Below are 22,114 nucleotides of genomic sequence, written 5' to 3' on the forward strand. Positions count from 1 at the left end.
GTCGCAGTGAACCTCCTCCGTTGAACGTCGACGCGGGGCAGAATCAGCCAATGAGGAGGGCGAGTGGTTACTAGGAGCCAATAACAAATCGATATGTAAATCACCTTGGAGACTGCACAAGGCCCTTGGTTCAGAAGTAACCAGCCGGAAGACAGGTGGCCTCAACTCTTTAGGATTTGTCCTCAGGTCCAGAAATAGAGAAGGCTGGATGAGGTAGGGGCGGGCACTCTTTTGGGAAGTCGAGGAATTTCTGTGTGTATTAGCTACCTGTGTTGTTCGTTTTTCTCTCTGGAGAACTCTGGAGCCTTGGAGTCCTTACCTACTGTGAAAAGAAGAGATGAAATAAAAACCAGCACAACACTGTAAATCAACTATACCTTAATTTCTTAAAAAAAAAAGCATTAAAAAAAAAGGAAATAAGAAAAGCCAGATTTAGGCGACTGAAGATAGCAGAAGTTTATAGTTAATAGATTTTATCTCTTTTGCATGTTAGTTTCTCTTCATATTAATATAAATAAATGGCTTAGATAAATAGCCAGCATTAGAACGTATGTGCCAGATAGTGTGGCAAGCACTTTTACATAATGCTACCTCATTTAGCTCCCACAATTCTGTGGGGTAGATTATTTTAACCCCATTTTGCACTTGAGGAAACTGAGTCTTCAGGTGTTTAAATATTATGCACAAGATCACAAAGCTTGTTAGGTGACAACTAGATTTAAACCATGGCAGTCTAAGTCTGAGATTCACCTTTAAACATATACCCTACTTCATAATGCACTTAGAATGCAAGTGGTTACTTAGAATGCAAGTTAGCAGGTTAGTTAAGAACACTGGTCTGAAGTGTTAACATGTAGCATTAAAAATAACTTACTGTGTTCTAACCTCGTGATTCTTATGGCACACTCATTAATCAGCTATGGTATTATTAACCTTTTGGGATAGAAATCTGGTGACTGAATGTGTAGAAGTATTGCCTGTGGTGTAAATGTCAGAGTCCAAATATGGTGATTATGGGATAAAATATGGGGAACTATATCAATTGGACAGTTAAATGTCTGATTTTCATTTGAGTTATTAAACTTTGCTTCTAGTAATGGAGGCCTTTCAATAATCTGAATACTCTGGAGTAAGACTTAAGGGGCACTTAGGACAGCTTTGGTAAGTGCCTCACTCACCCCTCTCCTTCCTTTCAGGTTCACTTCCTCTACCCCTCATCCCCCCCTTTGATTCATACTGCCACACTCTCATCTCTTGTCACTTCTCATCTCTTGTGTCTTATCTCCTGTGTCACTTTGTTTAACTTTAGATCTCTGACTCAAATGTTAGCAAGATAAAATATCCCTCTCACTGTAGGTTAGCATAAGATTGGCTGTTATTTTTTGACATAGGGAGGTAGTGAAACAGAGATATAAAGTGTTTGGCATCTGGAGTCTGGCAGTCTGAATTTGAATTCTAGAGCAGCAAGACAATAATAGTTGTTGGAGTTTTCCTGTGGTCGGTGGACTAAGGATCTAATGTTATTACTGCAGTGGCTTGGGTCGCTGCTGTGACATGGGTTTGATCCCCGGCCCAGGTATTTCTACATGCCATGGGCATAGCCAAAAAAAAAAAAAAAAAAAAAAAGACCATAGCAATTGCTACCTTACAGGGTTATTGGAGTGAGGATGTAATGAGATAATGTCTGCCCCAAATAAATGCTCAATATGTTCCCATTATTATCATAAGTGTTATCACATGTATTTTGGGACCTTAAAGCGGGAATAGTTACATTTTAATTTTTATTATGAATTCAGGTCTCGTTTCTAAGACAGACTTTAACATGGGGATATTTGGGGCCAAGTAAGTCAAAGCACTGGAAACAGAGAAGTAATGAGCCGGAGAGGTTGGTGGTGCCTCTAAATGTCCCTCCTGCTTTTCCTTTTGAACCACCAATATATAGATATGACTTCCTTTATTCTGACACTGGTCTATTTAGAATTGTTCCCTTCTTTTGGTAATATAACATCTCAAAAGCTGACTTAGTCCTAAATTTATGTGTTTTTTTTGTTTGTTTGTTTGTTTTTTTTTGTTTTTTGTTTTTTTTTGTGTGCCCATGGCATGTAGAAGTTCCTGGGCCAGGGATCAAACCCACACCACAGCAGTAACTTGAGCCTCAGCAGTGACAACACTGGATCCTTAACCACTAGGCTACCAGGGAACTCCTGTGTATCCCTGTTCTTAATCCAAAGTATTTTTCATAAAAACAAAACAAAAAACCCTCCACACATCAGAGTTTCCATTGTGGCTCAGCAGAAATAAACCCAACTAGTATCCATGAGGATGTGGGTTCAATCCCTGGCCCTGCTCAGTGGGTTAAAGGATCTGGTGTTGCCATGAGCTTTGGTGTAGGTTGCAGATGTGGCTTGGACCTAGCTAGCATTGCTGTGGCTGTGGCATAGGTCAGCAGCTGTAGCTCTGATTTGACCCCTAGCCTGGGAACCTCCATATGCTGAGGGTGGTAAAACAAAAACAAAAACAAAACAAAACCCTCCATACCAGCTCCTCACAGATCAGGGATGTCCTTAACATATATAAAACAGTGAACACAATTCTTTGTACACTGAAAATGCTTAATCAACTTTTTTGATGTTAATCATGTGACCTCTTAGTTTCCATGCTTGGAAAAATCTCAACAGGATATACTAGGATTAGGATCCAAGTATCATCATTTGACCAGGTCACAAATTCATAAAGCATAGATGAACCCATTTCATACCTAACCCATGAATTATTTCATGTTAACAGTGATCACACCTTGATCACACCTAGGTAATATTTCCAATTAGTGGCTCTACATTTTAAAAACAGATATAAATGTGCAGGAATTAGACAATATTAGAAATAAATCCTCCCCAGACCATCCCTCAAGTTAAGTAAAGGAAAATAAAGATTCTTTGAGGAATGTTTGTATAGTTTTGTTGGAGATGAATGATGACCAACTGGTCTTCAATGAGTTTGTGAAAAAGGGAAATAGTAATTAGATTTAGAGACACTCAGTAATGAAGGTATAAAGCAACTGGAATAGTATTTGGGGAAATTAAAGAAATTCTTCCACCAAAGGACCCAAATAGTACCCCTTTTTATCTTTTTCTTTGTTTCTTTTTGTTTCTTTCTCCACCCCCCCCCCTTTTTGTCTTTTTGCCATTTCTTGGGTCATTCCCTCAGCATATGGCGATTCCCAGGCTAGGGGTCGAATTGGAGCTGTAGCCGCAGCCTAGGCCAGAGCCACAGCAACGCAGGATCCGAGCCGCTTCTGCGACCCACACCACAGCTCACAGCAACGCCAGATCCTTAACCCACTGAGCAAGGCCAGGGACCGAACCTCCAAGTCGGATGGTTCCTAGTCGGATTCGCTAACCACTGAGCCACGACAGGAACTCCTCTTTCTCCCCCTTTTAATCTTCTGTTCTCTTAAGACATTTTTCATTGTGTTTGCTTGCATTCATAGGTCTTCTTGGTTAGTCTTTATCATTAAAAAAATTTTTTATTTTTATTTGTAGCTTTCCTGAATATGTCACCTTTTTTTTTCTGAATTTTTTCTAATTTTGATACATGTTGTTCTTTCATGTCTTGGATTATTTTCTTAGCTTGTTTTGAAATCATAGTTTACAGTTTTAAATTGTTTTGTGGGCATATTTGTGTCAGTTTAGGTTCTTAGAGAAGCAGATATTGGGATGGAATTAGATCCATAAGAGATTTATTGGAAGAATGCCTTTGAAAGGGAAAGAGAGAGGAAGCCAGAAGAGTCAGGAAGATCTGTCAGACTGATGCAGGTCTGACCTCTGTGAAAGAGGGAGGGAAGGAAAACAGGTTGGATAGGCACAGTTGTGGAAAAGTTTCAGCCTGGCTAACGGAGAATCTTTGAGCTCGAGGTGGCCATTGGAGGAGTCCTGCAGAAAAGGAATTAGTATCCCTGCTGTCCTAAGTCATTGTCTGAGAGTGGCCCATGGGAAGCATGGCAGATTAAGGGTGTTGCAATTGGGGCCATGAGTTAATGATGATCCCCACAGCAGGAGAGCTGAGTAATGCATTTTCATAGCTTCCCTAGAGCCATATAGATCCACTTCTTCAGATAGGCTTAAGAGGCAATCCCTCACGCTTTGTATGGGAATCTGTTCCTGAGGAAAAACTTAGAAAAAGGAGGTTAGTGGGGAAAATTATAGTCACTATCACTGCATGTGATCTCAGGGCTGCTACTGGCACCATCCTCTCCCTTCTCTACTGTCCATTCTAATTTCCCCTAACCCTTAGCTATATCGTGTCTTAGTGGCTTGTTTGGTGTTATGCCCCAAACCTTCATTCCTGAGTGGTCCAAACCCTTGATAGTCATATCTTTCTCTGACTGACGTGGCTGCACATGTACTTTCACAGTTACAGTGGAGCATGGGAATTCCGGGAAGCAGCCAAGTAAGATCACTTGAGTTCCACATGAATTCCTCTCTGCTCCCATGGTGAAAAGGCAGTCCTACCTCTTCCTGCTAATTAGGGTTACTTAGCCCTGACAGTATGGTAACCCCTCTTTTCATCTGCTGCTCTCTAGACCCAAGAAATCCAAAGTGTTGTGGCAGCAGCTGTAGTTTGTAGTTCAGTGAGACCCTCAAAATGTCCCTTAGCAAGAGCGCATCCTCTTTTGGGGTGTGGACTTTTGACCCTGCAGAGCCCAGAGTTACAAAGATGCAAGCATGAAATTTCCCTGGGTCAGTGGGAGTGATGGTAAGTGAAGCCAGTCCTGCTTCTGCTCCTTAGTTATCAGACCTGTAATTCTTCCTCCTTAGGACATAGTCTCATTTAGAGGTTTCTGGTTCAATAAATACACTGCACCCTGAAGGATGATGCTCCATCCTTTCAGAATGTTGTCTCCAAGCTGTTGCTTCATCCGTGCCTTTGGAGAGCCAGTCTGTCGCCCTTCCCTTCCCTCCCCTCCTCTCTTTCCCGCCTTCCTTTTCTTTGTATCGCGCTCTCTCTCTCTCTCTCTCTCTCTCTCTCTCTCTCTCTCTCTCATCTATCTTTTTGGACCTTCACTTTCTTTTTTGTTCTCAAGTAAACACCAATTAACTCTTCCCACTAGTCTCTTACTTCCCTCCAGAGGGAAGTGATATTGTTAAAGTACCTTTAACAGAAATTAGGGGAGTTCTTCTGAACTGTGATTAAATAAAATGTGGTAGTTTAGCTAATTCTCTTTGGTTATAGCCTTCTGTGACCTTGATTTTATCAAGCCAGCAAAGACACCTGATGATGACTGCACTACCTTTCATCTTACGATATTTGATTTCTCTCTTTCCCCAGAGTTGATAAATAATTTGTCCTCCCCTGATTCTCTGATGCAGTCCACATGGGAGGCCAGGCCATATTCTTGATGGCAAAGGCAAGGGCATTCCTCCCCTTGCAGTGACCCTGCTTACCATGGGAATGAAAGTAGGCTCTCTCTATGGGTATGGGTATTTTAACTGCTGCAACAGAAGGATTTTCTCTTCTTAGTTAAAATCTACCCTGCTAAACTAGTTTGTGAAATATCCAAGGTATGTGGGGACACAGTCTAAAATGCAGGAACCTGTTTGTTTTGCTCACCTTAATACACGCAACACTTAGAATATGCTTGTCACAGCAAAGGCACTCAGAAATAAATGTCAGTTAAATAAATATTAGTAGTCTAAGAATGACTTTCTATTGTCTTCACGTAAGAATAAAGAGTCAGCTAGATAAAGTATCTTTGTTTCCTGGTCTCCATATGGTAGTTTTTATTTTTTCAGTAGAATGCTAGGAATTATTATTGTCTATATTCCTCTATTAGTGGTTTGCTTTTCCTACTTAGGAACTTTCAGAATACCTTGGGTTTGTTATGTTTTAGACTGTATTTTTTTTTAAGGCAGTACTATTGTGTTCCTTCTCATTATGGTAGGACTCTTTGAACTCTACCTAATTTTTCTTTTTTTTTAAGATACAGATAATTTTAATGAAATTGACATAGTTAGGACCAAAAAGATAAAGTGAGCATTGTTGGTTTTTCTCCAGCTCTTGCTTTAACTGGCTAGTGAACACAACTTGAAACACGGGTAAATCTTGCTCTGTTCTATGAGACAGTGAAGGGCTTATCTCAGTATTTAAATATATTAATATAACCAGCTATAGAAATCTAAATATAAAACCAATATTCTATAGGTTTTGAGAAGATATTCACCATCTTCCCAAAAAGTTTAGTGTTTCATATTCCATCATCTCTTTAGAAGGGGAAAACAGTGATAGTACTTATTGAACTGCAATTACTACTAAAATTCAAAAAGCTGACCATATTCATTTAGCCACAGACCAATCTGATTTAATTCAGGACTGTCCAACAGAAACATTCCATCAGCCATACATGGTCTGAATTCTAGTGTAGGAGATCCATTTAAATATGGTACACATATAAAAGTCATGAGACATTTTGGTCTTGTAACAAATAAGGTGGTGGCCAACTATTACTCATTAGTAGCTTTTTTTGAGATTAGCTACCAAGTGCTCCCCTTCTCCCTTCTTAAAGCCAGCAAAGATCAACTGTTCCAGGTAGGTACTTCTTTGGGATTCTCCAAGTACTCCATCAGCATCTCCTCTCCCTGGGTGAGGCCTTTGTTCTTGTTGGCATCTGAGTAAGTGAATCCAGGAGCCTGACCTGTCTTCTGTCCAAACAGACCATGGGGTTTGGGCCGGTCTTGTGCTTGCCTCCTTTTTTCCACAGTATGGCACTGGATAAACTTCTTTTTTATTTTATTTTATTTTATTTTATTTTCCCACTGTACAGCAAGGGAGTCAGGTTATCCTTACATGTATACATTACAATTACAGTTTTTCCCCCACCATTTCTTCTGTTGCAACATGAGTATCTAGACATAGTTCTCAATGCTATGGATAAACTTCTGAACAAAAATCTTCTTGCCCTTCTCAACATCACCCATTTTTAATTCATTCTTTCTCCGAATGCCACAGAGAAGTAGCCACTTGCAAGCTGGACATCCTGCTCTCTCAAGCTCTACCTGTTTCTAAAACCAGCTCCCTACCTCCTGCTGGAGAATGTTTCTTCAGTCTTTGATTGTTGACCCTGTGTCTTGTGTTTTGTATTCACTGCTAGAATCTCAGTATATTTTAGGTTAATTCTTTGGGAATCAAGTGAGATGCATTATCCTTTTTTCCCCTCCTACGATTAAGGATAGTACCATAATCAACTGAATTAGCATCTCTTTCTTTTTCTTTTTCTTTTTTTAATCCTTGGCACATGGGGGTTCCCAGGCTAGGGGTCAAATTGGAGCTACAGCTGCCAGCCTACACCACCACCACAGCAACACAGGATCCAAGCCACGACTACGACCTACACCACAGCTCACGGCAACGCCAGATCCTTAACCCACTGAGAGAGGCGAGGGATCGAACCCGCAATCTTGTGGTTCCTAGTCAGAGTTGTTTCCGCTGTGCCACAGCAGGAACTCCCTAGCATCTCATTCTAATGTTTAGATATTTAGGTTTCTGGCATTTGACTGAGCTTTGTAAACTACTTTCTACAGTGTGGAAAGAGGGAATTATAAAAAATTAAAATATATATTCTAAAGTAGAGATTCAGGGCCCTTTTAGGTCCTGTTAATAGATTTGGGGGCCAAGTTAGATATTCAGCAAGTAGTGCATTTCTACTGGTTTGACTTCTCTGTTGCTGGAATGCCACTTAAACATGACCCTGGGCTCAGAGTGATGATTGCCTCAGAGAGGAGGAGGATGCCAGGGAAATTCTCTTACAGTCATAAAGACTCACTAGGTTGACCAAGTTGAGTAAGAATAGGTTGCTATACCTCTCTATATGGCTTTCAAGGATTCAGCAAGCCGAGAACTACAAGAACAAAGGATATACGTTTTGTTTTGAATGATAAGATAAAACATGAAGCCCATAGGTTCAGGATTTCAAAGTATAGGCCGAGAGAAAGATTTGTGACACATGCACGCACACGTGCGCGCGCGCGCGCGCACACACACACACACACACTTGATTAATACAACATTTACATTTACTTCTGTCAGTTAGCTGAGCAGGGAGCAAGTGAATGTGTAGGGTAGGACAATAGGGACAGATACACACCAACTCAGAAGCAATTAAGGTCTCCGTGCCAGGCTGCTGCTGCTGCTGCTGCTGCCTGGTGAATACTGTCCATCCATCATTGAGCTCCACCTGTGAAATTTTCTTCCTCATTTTTGTAAAGGGAGGCTGGAGTCCTCTCAAAGACTGGTGGTCATTGCCTGCAGGAAAGCTGATTCAAGTTTCTCCACCAGAAGTGCAGGGATATTGGCACTTGATGCTCAGTGTGCAAAGATGGTGTGGCTGCCCAAGTTGTTATGCTAAAACTCATGCCAGGGATTGAGGGTTCCTGCAGGCAGCCAGCAGCCTGACACTCTATCCTCATCAGTCTGTCCACAAAAACAAATGAGGTGTTTCCTTATTTCAGATATGAACACATTTTCTACTTAAAAATTTTTTCCTCAAAAAAATAGGTTTAAAAATAAGACTTACATAAACATGTTTATGAGATTTTAAAATAACAATATGTTTATAATTTGACAAGGTGAGGTGAAAACCCTTTGTCAAAACAATTCAATTCAGTGGGAAAGGGTGAGGCATCCTTTTAAAAATGCCCAGGAGTTTAAAAAGAAAAAAAAAAAAAAACCTAGGAGTTCCCACCATGGCACAGCAGAAACGAATCTATCTAGGAACCATGAGGTTGCAGGTTCAATCCCTGGCCATGCTGAGTGGATTAAGGATCCGGCATTGCCGTGAGCTGTGGTGTAGGTCTAGATGTGGCTCAGATCTGGTGTTGCTGTGGCTCTGGCGTAGGCCGGCAGCAACATCTCCTATTAAACCCCTAGCCTGGGAACCTCCATATATCCCGGGTGCGGCCCTCAAAAGACAAAAAGACAAAAAATAAAAAATAAAAAAATAAAAATAAGCAAGGGAGTTCCCTGGTGGCTCAGTAGGTTAAGGATCTGGCATTGTCACTGCAGTGGCTTAGGTCACTGCTCTGGCCCAGGTTTGATCACTGGCCTGGGAATTTTCATATGCTCAGCACAGCCAAAAAACTAACAAAAAAATACCTAAACAAATCACAGCATGTGTCCAGTATTAACTGGTTGGCATCCCTCTGATTTGTCCCATGTGCTTTAGAGCTATAGGTAGTCTCCTGTCATTACTCAGTCTTTCCACCAACTGAGGACTACAACCAGGGCCAGATTCCCTCAAGGGAACTAAGTTCCCATCCCTAGTTCCTTGTCATTAACCTAAAGAAAACCTCTGGTTTTTTGTTTGTTTTGTTTTCATTTTTTATTTTTTTGACTTTTTTTTAGATCTGCACCCATGGCATATGGAAGTTCCCAGCCTAGGGGTCCAATCAGAGCTGTAGCTACCGACCAGCACCATAGCCACAGCAACTTGGGGTCTGAGCTGCGTCTTCGACCTACACCACAGCTCACGGCAACACCAGATCTTTAACCCACTGAGCAAGGCCAGGGATCGAACCCGCAACCTCATGGTTACTAGTCGGGTTCGTTAACCACTGAGCCATGACGGGAAGTCTTTTTTTTGTTTGTTTTTGTTTTGTTTTGTTATTTTTTGTTTTTAAACATTGTAGTTTTTCAAAAATTTCTTTAAAATGTTCAGGATAGTATAAGTCATACTAGGTGACAAGGGACAGATGTGAGTGGCTTAGAGCAGAGACTCACCACTAGGAGAGAAATCACACAAGGAATATTTTCTCCCGAGGCTGGGAATGGGAGCCGAACAACATCTCTACACCAAGGGACACCACTCACTAAGTCAAGCTATGCTCTCATCTCTGAAATCTAGCAGAAAGTGAAAATAATGACCATTTTTATAAAATAGGTAAAGTAAAATTCTGGAACAATACTTTCATTTTTTTTTTTATGCTCACTTAGAGAAAAGTTTTAGAAGAATGAAAAGATTTTAAGTAGGTGAAGTCACGCAAGCTCAGGGTAAGTCTGGGGTTGTTTTTACTCCTTCCATCCTGCACTTTCAGTATTTTGTCTGTAAAACACCAATACCATGGAGGCTGGCCCAGAGAGCCTTCCATGGGTTGATAAATAAGGGCCTTTGGTTAGAAGAGCGTGCATTTGTTTTTCACTAGCAGTGAGCTATGTTATTAACACTCTGACTGGAAACAAAGAACAAGGACTTTAAGGAGAGCAAGCCCTCGCCCTGGTAATCCCGTGCACTTGAAAGAGCTCATCAGGAAAGGCCACCACCGCTGAGGGCAGCATTTCAGTTACCAGCTCTCAGGCTGCTGTCATGAGTAGGGAAAAGAGCTGAACTACTCAGCAGCAGGAGAAAAGTTAAACCAGTGACGGCACTAATGTAGGATGGCATACTATGCTGCTAAGTTACACCCTAGGAGAAAGTTTATGGAAATGGGAAAACATTCCTTTTATATTACTGAGCAAAAAAAAAAAAAAAAAAAAGCAGAGCATGAAATAATACGTACCATAGGACACATTTTAGTTTTAAATATAATCAGTAAAAAAATACTGGTTGGAAATTTGCCAATACAAAAAGTATCCTTGGTTGGATGTCCTTTAGCTGAGTAGATTTTTCCAAATTCCCTATCATTTCTGTATTGGATACGCTTGTGTTACTTCTCTAATTAGAAACAATGTTTTTAACGTTATTTGAAATATTTTCCCCTTAAATCAGACATTCTGAGGTCCTTTCCAGCCTCATAAAATCTCTTTCTCGTCTAGAATTTAGGATGACTCCTCCAGGTAGGTGATTTTGATAGAGGAATGTTTGGAATCCCAGGGCCACTCAGAGAATTCTTGACTACTTTTTAGGTGGTCAATTTACTTTTCCCCAGGCACCCCTCAGAATAAATGCTTTCCTCTCTACATAACTGAAATTTTCTCTTTGTTTTTCAGAAGGCTGATTGTTAACACATACCATCTAAGTACTCTCTCCTCTTTTTTCCTCCCCTCTGATGAGGACTTTTAAGACCTACTCTCTTAGAAACTCTCAAGTATGCAATACAGTGTTAACTATAGTCACTATGCTGTTGTTACATCTCCATGACTTACTCATTTTATAACTGGAAATTTATACCTTTTGACTCCCCACACCCATTTTGCCTACCCCTGCCCCCTAAAACCTCTGCTTTTGATCCAAGAATATTTTTTTCCAAAATGAATCATAATTCACTTCTCCCTTGGCCTCTTGCCATTCTTTCTTTTTTTTTTTTTTTTTTTTGCCTTTTCTAGGACTGCACTAGCGGCATATGGAGGTTCCCAGGCTAGGGGTCTAATCGGAGCCGTAGCTGCCAGCCTACGCCAGAGCCATAGCAACGTGGGATCTACGACCTACACCACAGCTCACGGCAACACCGGATCCTTAACCCACTGAGCGAGGTCAGGGGTTGAACCCTCAGCCTCATGGCTCCTAGTTGGATTTGTTAACCACCGCGCCATGACAGGAACTCCTCTTGCCATTCTTTCTTATGAGGCAAAGCTTGGTGTCAGGAAGAACATACAGTATTAGTAGGAGCATGGAGCATCATTAAAAGTCCTGATATTTTTTAAGCTGTGGCAAAATATGAGGAAAAGGCAAGAATTCCAACTAGCATCAGTTTGACTGGCAATGGCTGCTGTTGTTCCTTATGGGAGGGAGGGCAGTACATTTACCTACAAAGATAACACTGTTGTCAGGGTGATCTTTGGAAGAGGGAATAAATTACATCTGTGTGTACATATGTGAGAGTGTTAACAGGCCCTTTCTAGCATATTGACAGCAATACCATAGAAATGAATAACCACTTCCACAGGACTCTTAGGTAAGCAAAGTTTTTTATTAGAAGAGATAGCTCATGTTCAAGTGAGAAGTGGGGGAGGGAGAGTGTCAGCTCCCTGAGTAGAAGGGGCAAGATGCTTTTATAACAAAAGGCAGACTTTGTCTCATGCTCACCAGTAATTTCCAGAAAGTGTCATACTTCTTTGATCTGCAGCAGGTGGTTCTATGGTGGCTGTCAGAAATAGCATTTCTGTGACAGGAAAGAAATGCATGAGAATCTTCTGCAGGAAAGCACCAGAATGGATAAGTTTATTTTTATTTATTTATTTATTTATTTTGGTCTTTTTGCCATTTCTTGGAGGTTCCCAGGCCAGGGGTTGAATAGGAGCTGCAGCCGCCTATCTACGCCAGAGCCACAGCAACACAGGATCCAAGCCGCGTCTGCAACCTACACCACAGCTCACAGCAATGCTGGATCCTTAACCCACTGAGCAAGGCCAGGGATCAAACCTGCAACCTCATGGTTCCTAGTTGGATCTGTTAACCACTGCGCTACGACAGGAACTCCAGAACGGATAAGTTTAAAATGTATAGTTGAGCTTCTTGTCTTGTGGCAAATAGGTATATAATTAGTGTAACAGAGATAAAGGTCATCTTTTATTCCCACAAGCCTGGTTTTTGTCTCTGGGACCCCCAGGGCCTTTATTCTTTAGTTTCCAAGGCCTGTTTTGCCCAAGGCCAATTCCTCCTGTCCCTTTTCAAAATGACTGTACTCTTCCTGTCTGTTGGATATATTTGTATCTGTCATGGAGATGGTGTGTGAATTGGATGGTGACTGTTGTGTCCCTCTCCTACAGGTGTCTCTGTATCTATAAGAAACCCAAGGGTTAGGTAGAGGGAGAGATGCTGTCTGCTGGGAACAAAGGAGAGGGACTTAGCTGTCCTTGACTGACCTCTCTGTTTTGCTGGTCCTGCACACTCTGGGTTAGCCCTTGGGGATATAGTGCCCTCCTGTGGTGGATATGGTTCTTCCTCACTAGGCTAGCCCTTGAGGATGCAGTGCCCCCCACTGTGGTTGGTATGGTTTTTCCTAACTTCCCCCAGCTCCCAGATCCCTTCCTAAGTCAGTCCTGATTTTAGCTTCTAGTTAACAATGCCCCAGCTAACTCAACCCTTCCTATGGTTCTTATGCCTATTCTTTTTTGCTTTCTCCCTCACTTCAAGCTCATTCAGAAATCACGTTCATCTTCTGTTTCCTTATAGCCCTCTCTGGCTCCTTGCCGGGGATTCAGAGCTATTGAAAATAATCAAGATTTTTCCTTTTCCAGATCCCAGTGTTCTCTCTATGCAGCATTCTCCAGCTCTGTTCCAGCGCTTGATACAATTTGGTTCAAACTAAAGATAATTCTAGTTCCAGATGGTTGGTAAGGATCCTGGGAAAGGAAATGGAAATAGTTGTTGGAAGGATGGCTGAAAGCAGAGGAGACTAAAGGGGAATCTAAAGGCTCCTGGGGAGTTCCCTTGTGGTACAGAGGATTAAAGGTCCGGTTTAATCCGGATCACTGCAGTGGCTTGGTTTAGATCCCTAGCCTGGAAACTTCTACATGCTGCAGGCATGGCCAAAAATTTTTTCAAGGAGTTCCCATTGTGGCTCAGTGGAAATGAACCTGACTAGTATCCATAAGGCTGTGGGTTCGATCCCTGGCCCCAATCAGTGGGTCAGTGGGTTAAGTATCTAGCATTGCCGTGAGCTGTGGTGTAGGTTGTAGACTTGGCTTGGATCCCACATTGCTTTGGTGGTGGCGGCAGCTGTAACTACAATTTGACCCCTAGCCTGGGAGCTTCCATATGCCACACCTGTGGCCCTAAAAAAAAAAAAAAAGAATAAATAAAAAACAGTAAACCGACTGTAATGGAAAAAATAAAAATCATTAAAAAAATTTTTTTAAAGGCTCCTGGGATGAGAGGAGACAAAAAGTACATGATCCACCCATGCTTGAAATCTCCAGCCTCTCCTCATTGACCTCAAATGCTGATAGCATCAATGACCCTGAAACGTATGAAGAATCCCAGAGTCTAATGTGCTTCTTCTCAGCCTTCTTCCTATAGTACAAATCCTCTGTATCAAAAAAACTCCCTAACTTCCATATAATCTTGTCTCTTCCAATTCCCCTTCCAAAGTCCTGGCAAGGTCACTTGAGTTGAAAGCAGCAGAGAATCAATGATAGGTGGGATGTCTTCTGTTTAAAGGAAGGAGGACAGACAGATTGACCTTCTAAAGCCACAGCTAAAAAATTGATTTTTGCCCTCATTTCAGCAAAATCACTGTGTTCTTTTTCTTAAATTTTTTTAAATTTTAATATTTAGGGATGCATTCATGGCATATGGAAGTTCCCGAGCTAGGCGTCAAATTGGAGCTACATCTGCTGGCCTACACCACAGTCACAGCAATGCGGGATCCGAGCTGTGTTTGTGACCTACTTGGCACCTTGCGACAAGACCAGATTCTTAACACAGTGAGAGAGACCAGAGATCAAACCTGCACCGTCATGGATACTAGCCAGGTTCTTAACCTGCTGAGCCACAGTGGGAACTACTCACTGTATTCTTATAGTCTATATTTTTACATAATTTATCTTCTTTGGACAGCAATAAATGTCAAGTTAGCCAGTTTTTCTTGAAGCATTGTAGTTATTATTATTGTTATTATTATTATTATTATTTGTCTTTTTCTAGGGCCACACCCACGGCATGTGGAGGTTCCCAGGCCAGGGGTCTAATTGGAGCTGTAGCTGCCAGCCTATACCACAGTCACAGCAATGCCAGATCCAAGCCATGTCTTCGACCTACACCACAGCTCACGGCAATGCCGGATCCTTAACCCACTGAGCAAGGCCAGGGATTGAACCCATAACCTCATGGTTCCTAGTCGGATTCATCAACCACTGAGCCATGACAGGAACTCCTATAGTTATTTTAAAAAATAATTTAATTTGAAAATATTTTACTCTGTTAAGTCTATAGCAACTGGTATTGTCAATACAGTTTGTAAAGCATTACTTAGATTTGGAAATTAATCATTAGTTTTACAGAGCATGTTCTAACACTGTCATGGGGTTGCATATGTTAAATTAACATTAGCACATTAACTGTTAAGGATTATTTTAATTTTATTATATAAAGTGCTTTAACTTATATTGTGATTTTTACCACTTCTTAAAGCAATATCTAGATATATAGAGAATTATAAAGAATTAATGTCAAGTTCACACATGTTGTCCAAACCTTCACATATACAAATTTAAGAGTAAAGAGATTGCAAATTGGATATTGCAGAATGTGCTTCAGCTGCTATGTACAACTATTAGGAATACCATGGTAATTTTTGTGTACCTTCAGAACTGTGCATTGGAACCTTAAGGGAAGAAAGAAAATAGGTGCCTAGAACCGTGATATGTGATAACATAAAAACGCATTGCAGTCATGCTCTCTGAGAGAAAGAATTTGACAAGTTCATCTTTTCTTTTACCTGTATGCTTCTTCTGCCTAGTCCTCCCCATACTAGGAAGCCGTGTCTATCTCCTCTCCTGGGAGAGGCACAATCTACAAGCAGTCTTGTCACTCAGACATAGTCTCCTTTAAGGATTGGGGCAAGAGATGTGGAAAAGTGTGTCCCTTGGATTAGAGCCATGTCAGTCCCTAAAGCAGAAGTTTAGGATTATAGGTTGCAGTAGATCCCAAGTGACAGAGGCACTTCTGTATTCTTTAATAAATGTATTATTTATATGTCTACATCAGTTACATGTGGGACTTTCTTTAGTGTGAGGCCCAGAGAAGGGGCTCCTCTTTCGTGGGGCTAAAGGTAGTTCTGACTGTGTTTTCAGCACTTAGGCAAAATCAGATACATAGTCGTAGCAGATTCCTAGTCAGAGCCGTATCTGATCAAACATTTTTTGAGTGAATTGGATGAGTTTCTTAAAGAGATACATTGCTGGCTCTCTGGATACTCTACAGTTCGTGAACTTTTTTAAAAAAGAGGAGTTTATTTAGTGTACAGATAAGAAGGAGAAAGTTTTCAGGCAGGAAAAGTTTAGAATTGTCAGCCAAGAGTCTAGCTTAGAAATGTTTTCCAAACAAAATACGGATGAACTCTCAAGTTGACTTTGTATGGACATAAGGAGGGTAGTTTCTACTTGAGCCGTGAAGGCTGGGCCCAGAGTTCAGACTGAAAAAAACCCTGCTTCTTCAGACATCAAAGGATAAATAGCTCTGGCCTAAAATGGGGACTGGCAATACAGGAACTTTGAAATGAACTGGAGCAGCTTCAAAGCCTGAGTTGTGGGTGAGAGTGTGCCAAGCCAAACTGGGTGGCTTGAGATAGTATCTATAAATTTTCCCCAATGCTCTCTAGTATGTACTGTGAAAAGTCATTATAACCATGGTAAAAAAAGTTCATTATATAACTATCTATCAGAGGAACTGGGAGAGGCCTCCCTCATACCAGGGATGTATAGAGATAGAATAAGATCTCAGGTCACATTTTTTTGGAGAAAAAGACTTTTCCCTTCCAATTTATATCACAATAGCTTCACCAACTGACAGAAAAGCTGGCTAAGAAGTTGACCTGTGCTGTGGCAATACTCCCTGCCTGCTCCTGCTTTCCCTCTCCATCTAGAGGTTTAAGGGAAGAAGTTCTAGAGAAGAGACTTGGCAGATTTCATGGGATGAAGAGGATGGATCTTTTTCATAGACTTACTCTTTTGCAGAAATTTTAGGCATCTGCTGAAAACTGTCGGACTGTATTTAACTCTACCTCCTACCAAGAAAATAAAGTCTGTACTGTGGAAGATCTTAACCATCTTGGACCTTGTAGCAAACTTAGGTTGTAAGCTGCCCTTCTGGGGCACACTGACATGGACCTACATAGCTCAAGAAACCAGTGCTTCATTTCAGCTGCAAGGTTGGGCCTGTGGCTCCTTGCTTAAGGGGAGAAAGAAATATGGCTGTAGTCTTGGTAAGCTGTCAGAAAATGATTACTAAGATATAAAGAGATAGTTCATGATAGAGGATTATGATGAATGAATTAAACACTGGGGAAACTAACCTCACTAGTAAAGAAATACATGTTAAAACATTAGGACACAATTTCTCCTAATAAAGTAGCAAGGCTGCAGCGAAACTTAACATTCTGTAATAGATGGCATTACAAATAAGTGTCAACTATTTGGAGGGCAGTTTGCGATATATCAAGAGCCTAAAGGATTGTTTGTGTCCTTTGACCCATTGATCTCAATTTTGTTACTCTATAAACATTTATTAAGGGTCCCTTCCATATGACAGATAACATTCTAGGTGGAGACATCAGAGATTGGTGTCGCATATTGTACCCTTCGGAAACTGACAGTCTTCTGGGGAAAAACATACTAATAATCAGATAATAACAATACAGAGTTGAATGGGGAAAACAGGAGCCTAACTGCAGGTCTGGGGAGTGTGTGGCAGGGAACAGGGAAGGTTTCCTGCAGGAGATGACACCATACTGAATCTGAGAGGATACATAATTACCCTAGAATACCAAGTGGGGACCAGGGTTCCAGGCAGAGCCAGAATAAGACCCAGAGGTGGCTGTCCATGGTTCAGCATGGCTAGAGGCTAGGCCTAAAAGGGATGTCGGGAGGTGATTCCACCGTTCTCAAGGCTTACATTAGAAAAAGTTTTCAGGAGGAGTTCCTGTCATGGCTGAGCAGTTAACGAACCCGACTAGTATCGATGAGGACTTGGGTTCAATACCTGGCCTTGCTCAGTGGGTTAAGGATCCAGCATTTGTGTCTGTAAGCTATGGCTGCTGTGAGCTGTGGTGTAGGTCACAGACTCGGCTCAGATCCAATTTGACCCCTAGCCTGGGAACTTCCATATGCCGTGGGTGCGGCCCTAAAAAAGACCAAAAAAGAAAAAGAAAGGGAAAAGTTTTCACACATTTACTGTCTTTCTCTTGACTCTAGTTTTTATTTTCTGTCTAGAGGTACATATTCGTCCTTTCAGTTCCCTGGGATAGACATAGGCCAATCATGCCATCTTGGCCACAAACTCCCCTATAGTAGCGACTGGCAAGCATGAGCTGCACTCCCTGGGTCCCTTTAGCACAATGGAGGACTTCCATGATCTCTGAGCCCCGAATAAAAAGCTGAGGAGACTTCTCAAGTAGGAGAGACTGGAGCCACAGACCGCAGACAGGCAGGACCTACATGATCCTTTCCTTTCCCATGGCACTTCCACCAAGCAAGGAGCCCCTGGTGCGGTGGCAGAGGAGTGAATCAGACCACAGGAGGAGGTGATAGCAACAGACCCTAATTGTCTCCAGAGGGGAAGGGATTGCCTGCTGCTCACTGGCATTGCCAAGAGTGAGGTGGGAGGACCCCTTAGAAGAGCCAGAGGTCAGCAGACATGACTGAAATCTTGGGAATTATAACCTGAAGGAAAAATTAAAGGAGAAGGCTAGGGAAGGCAAAGTTTTGCAACTAAGAAGAGTTAACATGTAGTTCGGTTTTATATTCCATCTCCTCTAAAACCAGAACAGGCTGAATGGGGTCACAGTTGCAGTACATTGGTCCCAAAGGCATTCAGAATGGGAGAAAGTGCTATCTAGCAGTGAACCTGTAGGCACCTGAGCAGGGATCTGGGAGACCCCAGAGAGCTCTGCAAAAGGAGCAGTCCTGTCATCATCCTGACTGTTGCAAACAGCTAGATGGATGAGATGCCTGGTTTAGGGACTAAGGCACTCTCCACTAAGGGGTGCTCCATTTCATTTGGCAAAGATTGACTTAGCAAGTGCCATGGAGCATGCATCATAAGTCAATGTGTATCTTTTACCTCGGTTTTCCAGATGAGGGGATAATGATTCTTGTCTGCGGGCCTGTGGCAGATCAGACCGGGGTCTGAGTCACAGGAGAAGCCCTGAATCTAGAAGGAAGGAGGCCGATCAGGGCTGAGTGGTCAGGCTGAAAGAACCAACTAATAGAAAAGCAAAGACTTGGAGTTCCCATTGTGGCTCAGTAGGTTAAGAACCCAACATAGTGTCTGTGAGGATGTGGGTTCAATCCCTAACTTTGCTCAGTGGATTAAGGATCCGACATTGCCACAAGCTATGGTGTAGGTCACAGACACGACTTGGATCTGGCATGGCTCTGGCTGTGGTGTAGGCCGGCAGCTGCAGCTCCGTTTTGACCCCTAGCCTGGGAACTTCCACATGCCACAAGTGCAGCCCTAAAAAGAAAAAAAACCCATTGTTGGTGGGAATGTAAATTGGTACAACCACTATGGAGGTACCTCAGGAAACTAAATATAGAGCTACCATATGATCCAGCATTCCCACTCCTGGGCATATATCCAGACAAAACTTTCACTGAAAAAGATACATGCATCCCTGTGTTCATAGCAGCTCTATTCACAATAGCCAAGACATGGAAACAACCTAATTGTCCATTGACAGATGAATGGATTAAAAAGATGTGGTATGATATAGTACAGAAGTTCCTGTTGCAATGCAGCGGAAATGAATCCGACTGGTAACCATGAAGTTGTGTGTTTGATCACTGGCCTCACTCAGTGGGTTAAGGATCTGGCGTTGCTGTGAGCTGTGGTGTAGGTCTCAGATGCAGCTTGGATCCTGCATTGCTGTAGCTATGGTGTAGGTCAGCAGCTGTAGCTCCAATTTGACCCCTAGCCTGGGAACCTCCATATGCTGTGGGTGTGGCCCTAAAAAGCAAAAAAAAAAAAAAAAAGAAGAAGAAGATGGGATATATACATACAGTGGAATATTACTCAGCCATAAAAGAGAAACTAATGCCATTTGCAGCAACATGGGTGAATCTAGAGACTCTCATACTAAGTGATGTAAGCCAGAAAGAAAAAGACAAATACCATATGATATCACTGACTTGTGGAATCTAAATTTGAAACAGCTAATCCTATCTAAAAATAACAAACAAGAAAACAAAAAACAGAAACAGATCATGGCCAAGAAGAGCAAACTTGGGGTTCTGAGGGTGAGGGAAAGGGAAGAAGTGGAATGGATGGGCATTTTGGGGTTTTAGGGATGCAAACTGTTATATTTGGAATGGATGGGCAATGGGATCCTACTGTACAGCACAGAGAAATGTGTGTGCTTGGGTCACTTTGTTGTACAACAGAACTTGATGAAACATTGTAAATCAACTATACTTTAATTAAAAAAAAAAAGAAAAAAAACATAAAAAATTTGCCAGGGAGTTCCTGCTGTCACAGTGGGTTAAATATCTGACATGTAGGTCATAGCTGCAGCTTGGATTTGATCCCTGGCCTGGGAACTTCCATATGCTGCCAGTGTGGCCAAAAAAAATTTCTTTTCTGCAAATTCCATGTATAGTGAGGGAAATTGTACTTCTTTCCAGGTCTTTGCAAGCTCTTTTATAGACTGGAAGTGGACAGTGAGCTAAGGTTGCTGAACAAGATTTCATCTCCTTCCTTTTCACCTAGGTCTGCTCAGGTGGACTTGTGGTGGGTCATTGATCTCTATTTCTTGGGGACCTTTGCTAAAACTGAGAAAGAATCAACTTTTAACATACATCTTTATTCATGGAATTTGAACCAACAGAAATAAATGGTCACAGAATTACTTTTTTTTGCATGAAGGAAATTTTTTATATATTTATTTTTAATTTATTTTTATTTTTTAAATTTTTTATTATAGTTGATATACAATGTTCTGTCAAAAGAGTTATTTCTTGGAGTTCCCGTCGTGGTGCAGTGGTTAACGAATCCAACTGGAAACCATGAGGTTGTGGGTTCGATCTCTGGCCTTGCTCAGTTGGTTAAGGATCCGGTGTTGCTGTGGGCTGTGGTGTAGGTTGCAGACGTGGCTTGGATCCCGAGTTGCTGTGGCTCTGGTGTAGACCGGCGGCTACAACTCCGATTAGACCCTTAGCCTGGGAACCTCCATAGGCTGTGGGAGCGGCCCTAGAAAAGGCAAAAAGACAAAAAAAAAAAAAAAAAAAAATTATTTCTTTAACTCCTTGAAAAATATGAGGAGCTGACCTAGCAAGCAGTTAGGAACACTTCCATAATGATGAGAATATAGAGCCTGCTTGGTTTAGCCTCTCTTTTGAAAGGAACTGATTGCTTAAATATGGCCAAATCTTTGATCTTGGGCTTCATTTTTCTGACTGTCCTTGGGTTTTTAATTCTGTGAAAGCATTTTTCCAGATAGAATTTTTCAGCTTAAATCTTGAGATAACAACTGTTTGTGAAAATATGAAATATGTACAACAGATGGGGAGTGAGCTGACTGATGTTAAGACGTACACAGATAAATAACCAAGATGTTAATTGTTACATGTTTAACGTGATGAATAAACAGTGCTTTGAATCTATGACTTCATGTGTATTATTGCTTAGAACAAAACTGTGTGAAAAACTGAGGTAATAAAAAGGAAATATTGGAGTTCCCTTGCAGCTAGAGGGTTAAGGATCTGGTGTTGTCACTGCTGTGGCTCAGGTCCCTTCTGTAGCACAGGTTCGATCCCTGGCCTCGGAACTTCCACACGCCATGGGTGCGGCCAAAAAGAAAAAAAAAGAAATATTAATGAATAATATAGATGGATTGGAGCTATGGTACAGAATGTCTGATGTCTGAGAAACCCTGAGATAAAAAAATCAGTCTTACGTGGGTCTACATCCTAATTGTCTGGTTTCTCAATTTGAACTTTTCTACTTGTTTCTAAACAACGGTTGTTACTGCTGATAATTTTTAGTAGTTAAGGCTTTCCCTTTGATGCCATTCAGAGGAATTTTTGGCCTCTTAATTATTAAGGTATGTTCCTTCTCCAAAGCCAGGATATTGCCCTGCATGGAGCATCACCCCCTACTCCATCTCAGTCTCCTACTTGCCTCACATGAGAGGAACAAGCTTGTCTGTCTGTTAAAGTCCATGGGCTTATAAAAAAAGGCAGATCAGAGTTTGACTCACAGCTCTGCTATTCACAACCACATGACCTTAGTCAAGGAGCTTGCCTTCCCTTTTCTGCCAGGAAAATGGTAAAATTCTTTATGGATACACAGCCATCCTAAGTCCAATGGTGGATCATGCTGGATCTTGAGCACAGAAGAAAATACTAGAAATACCAGGAAGTATAGCGAATGTTATCTACTGGGATTTCCTGCTGTGGCTCAGCAGGTTAAGAACTTGACTAGTATCCATGAGAATGCGGGTTGGATCCCTGGCCTCGCTCAGTAGGTTAA

General features: G+C 41.6%; 1 long non-coding RNA gene across 1 annotated transcript; it reads left to right on the forward strand.

Annotated features, from left to right (window-relative positions):
* The first annotated feature begins 127 nt into the window (after positions 1–127).
* LOC110261608 (uncharacterized) lies at positions 128–17,023 on the forward strand. The gene is made up of 4 exons (XR_002345954.2): positions 128–213; positions 1,095–1,161; positions 13,168–13,263; positions 16,426–17,023. It is a non-coding gene; the product is annotated as an uncharacterized LOC110261608 (long non-coding RNA).
* Positions 17,024–22,114: the final 5,091 nt, after the last annotated feature.

The sequence above is a fragment of the Sus scrofa genome, chromosome 7 (assembly GCF_054392235.1).
Source record: "Sus scrofa isolate SSC_HxYL_T2T_F1_AM1 chromosome 7, Sscrofa_HxYL_maternal_Yorkshire_Landrace_v2.0, whole genome shotgun sequence".
Lineage (NCBI taxonomy): Eukaryota > Metazoa > Chordata > Mammalia > Artiodactyla > Suidae > Sus > Sus scrofa.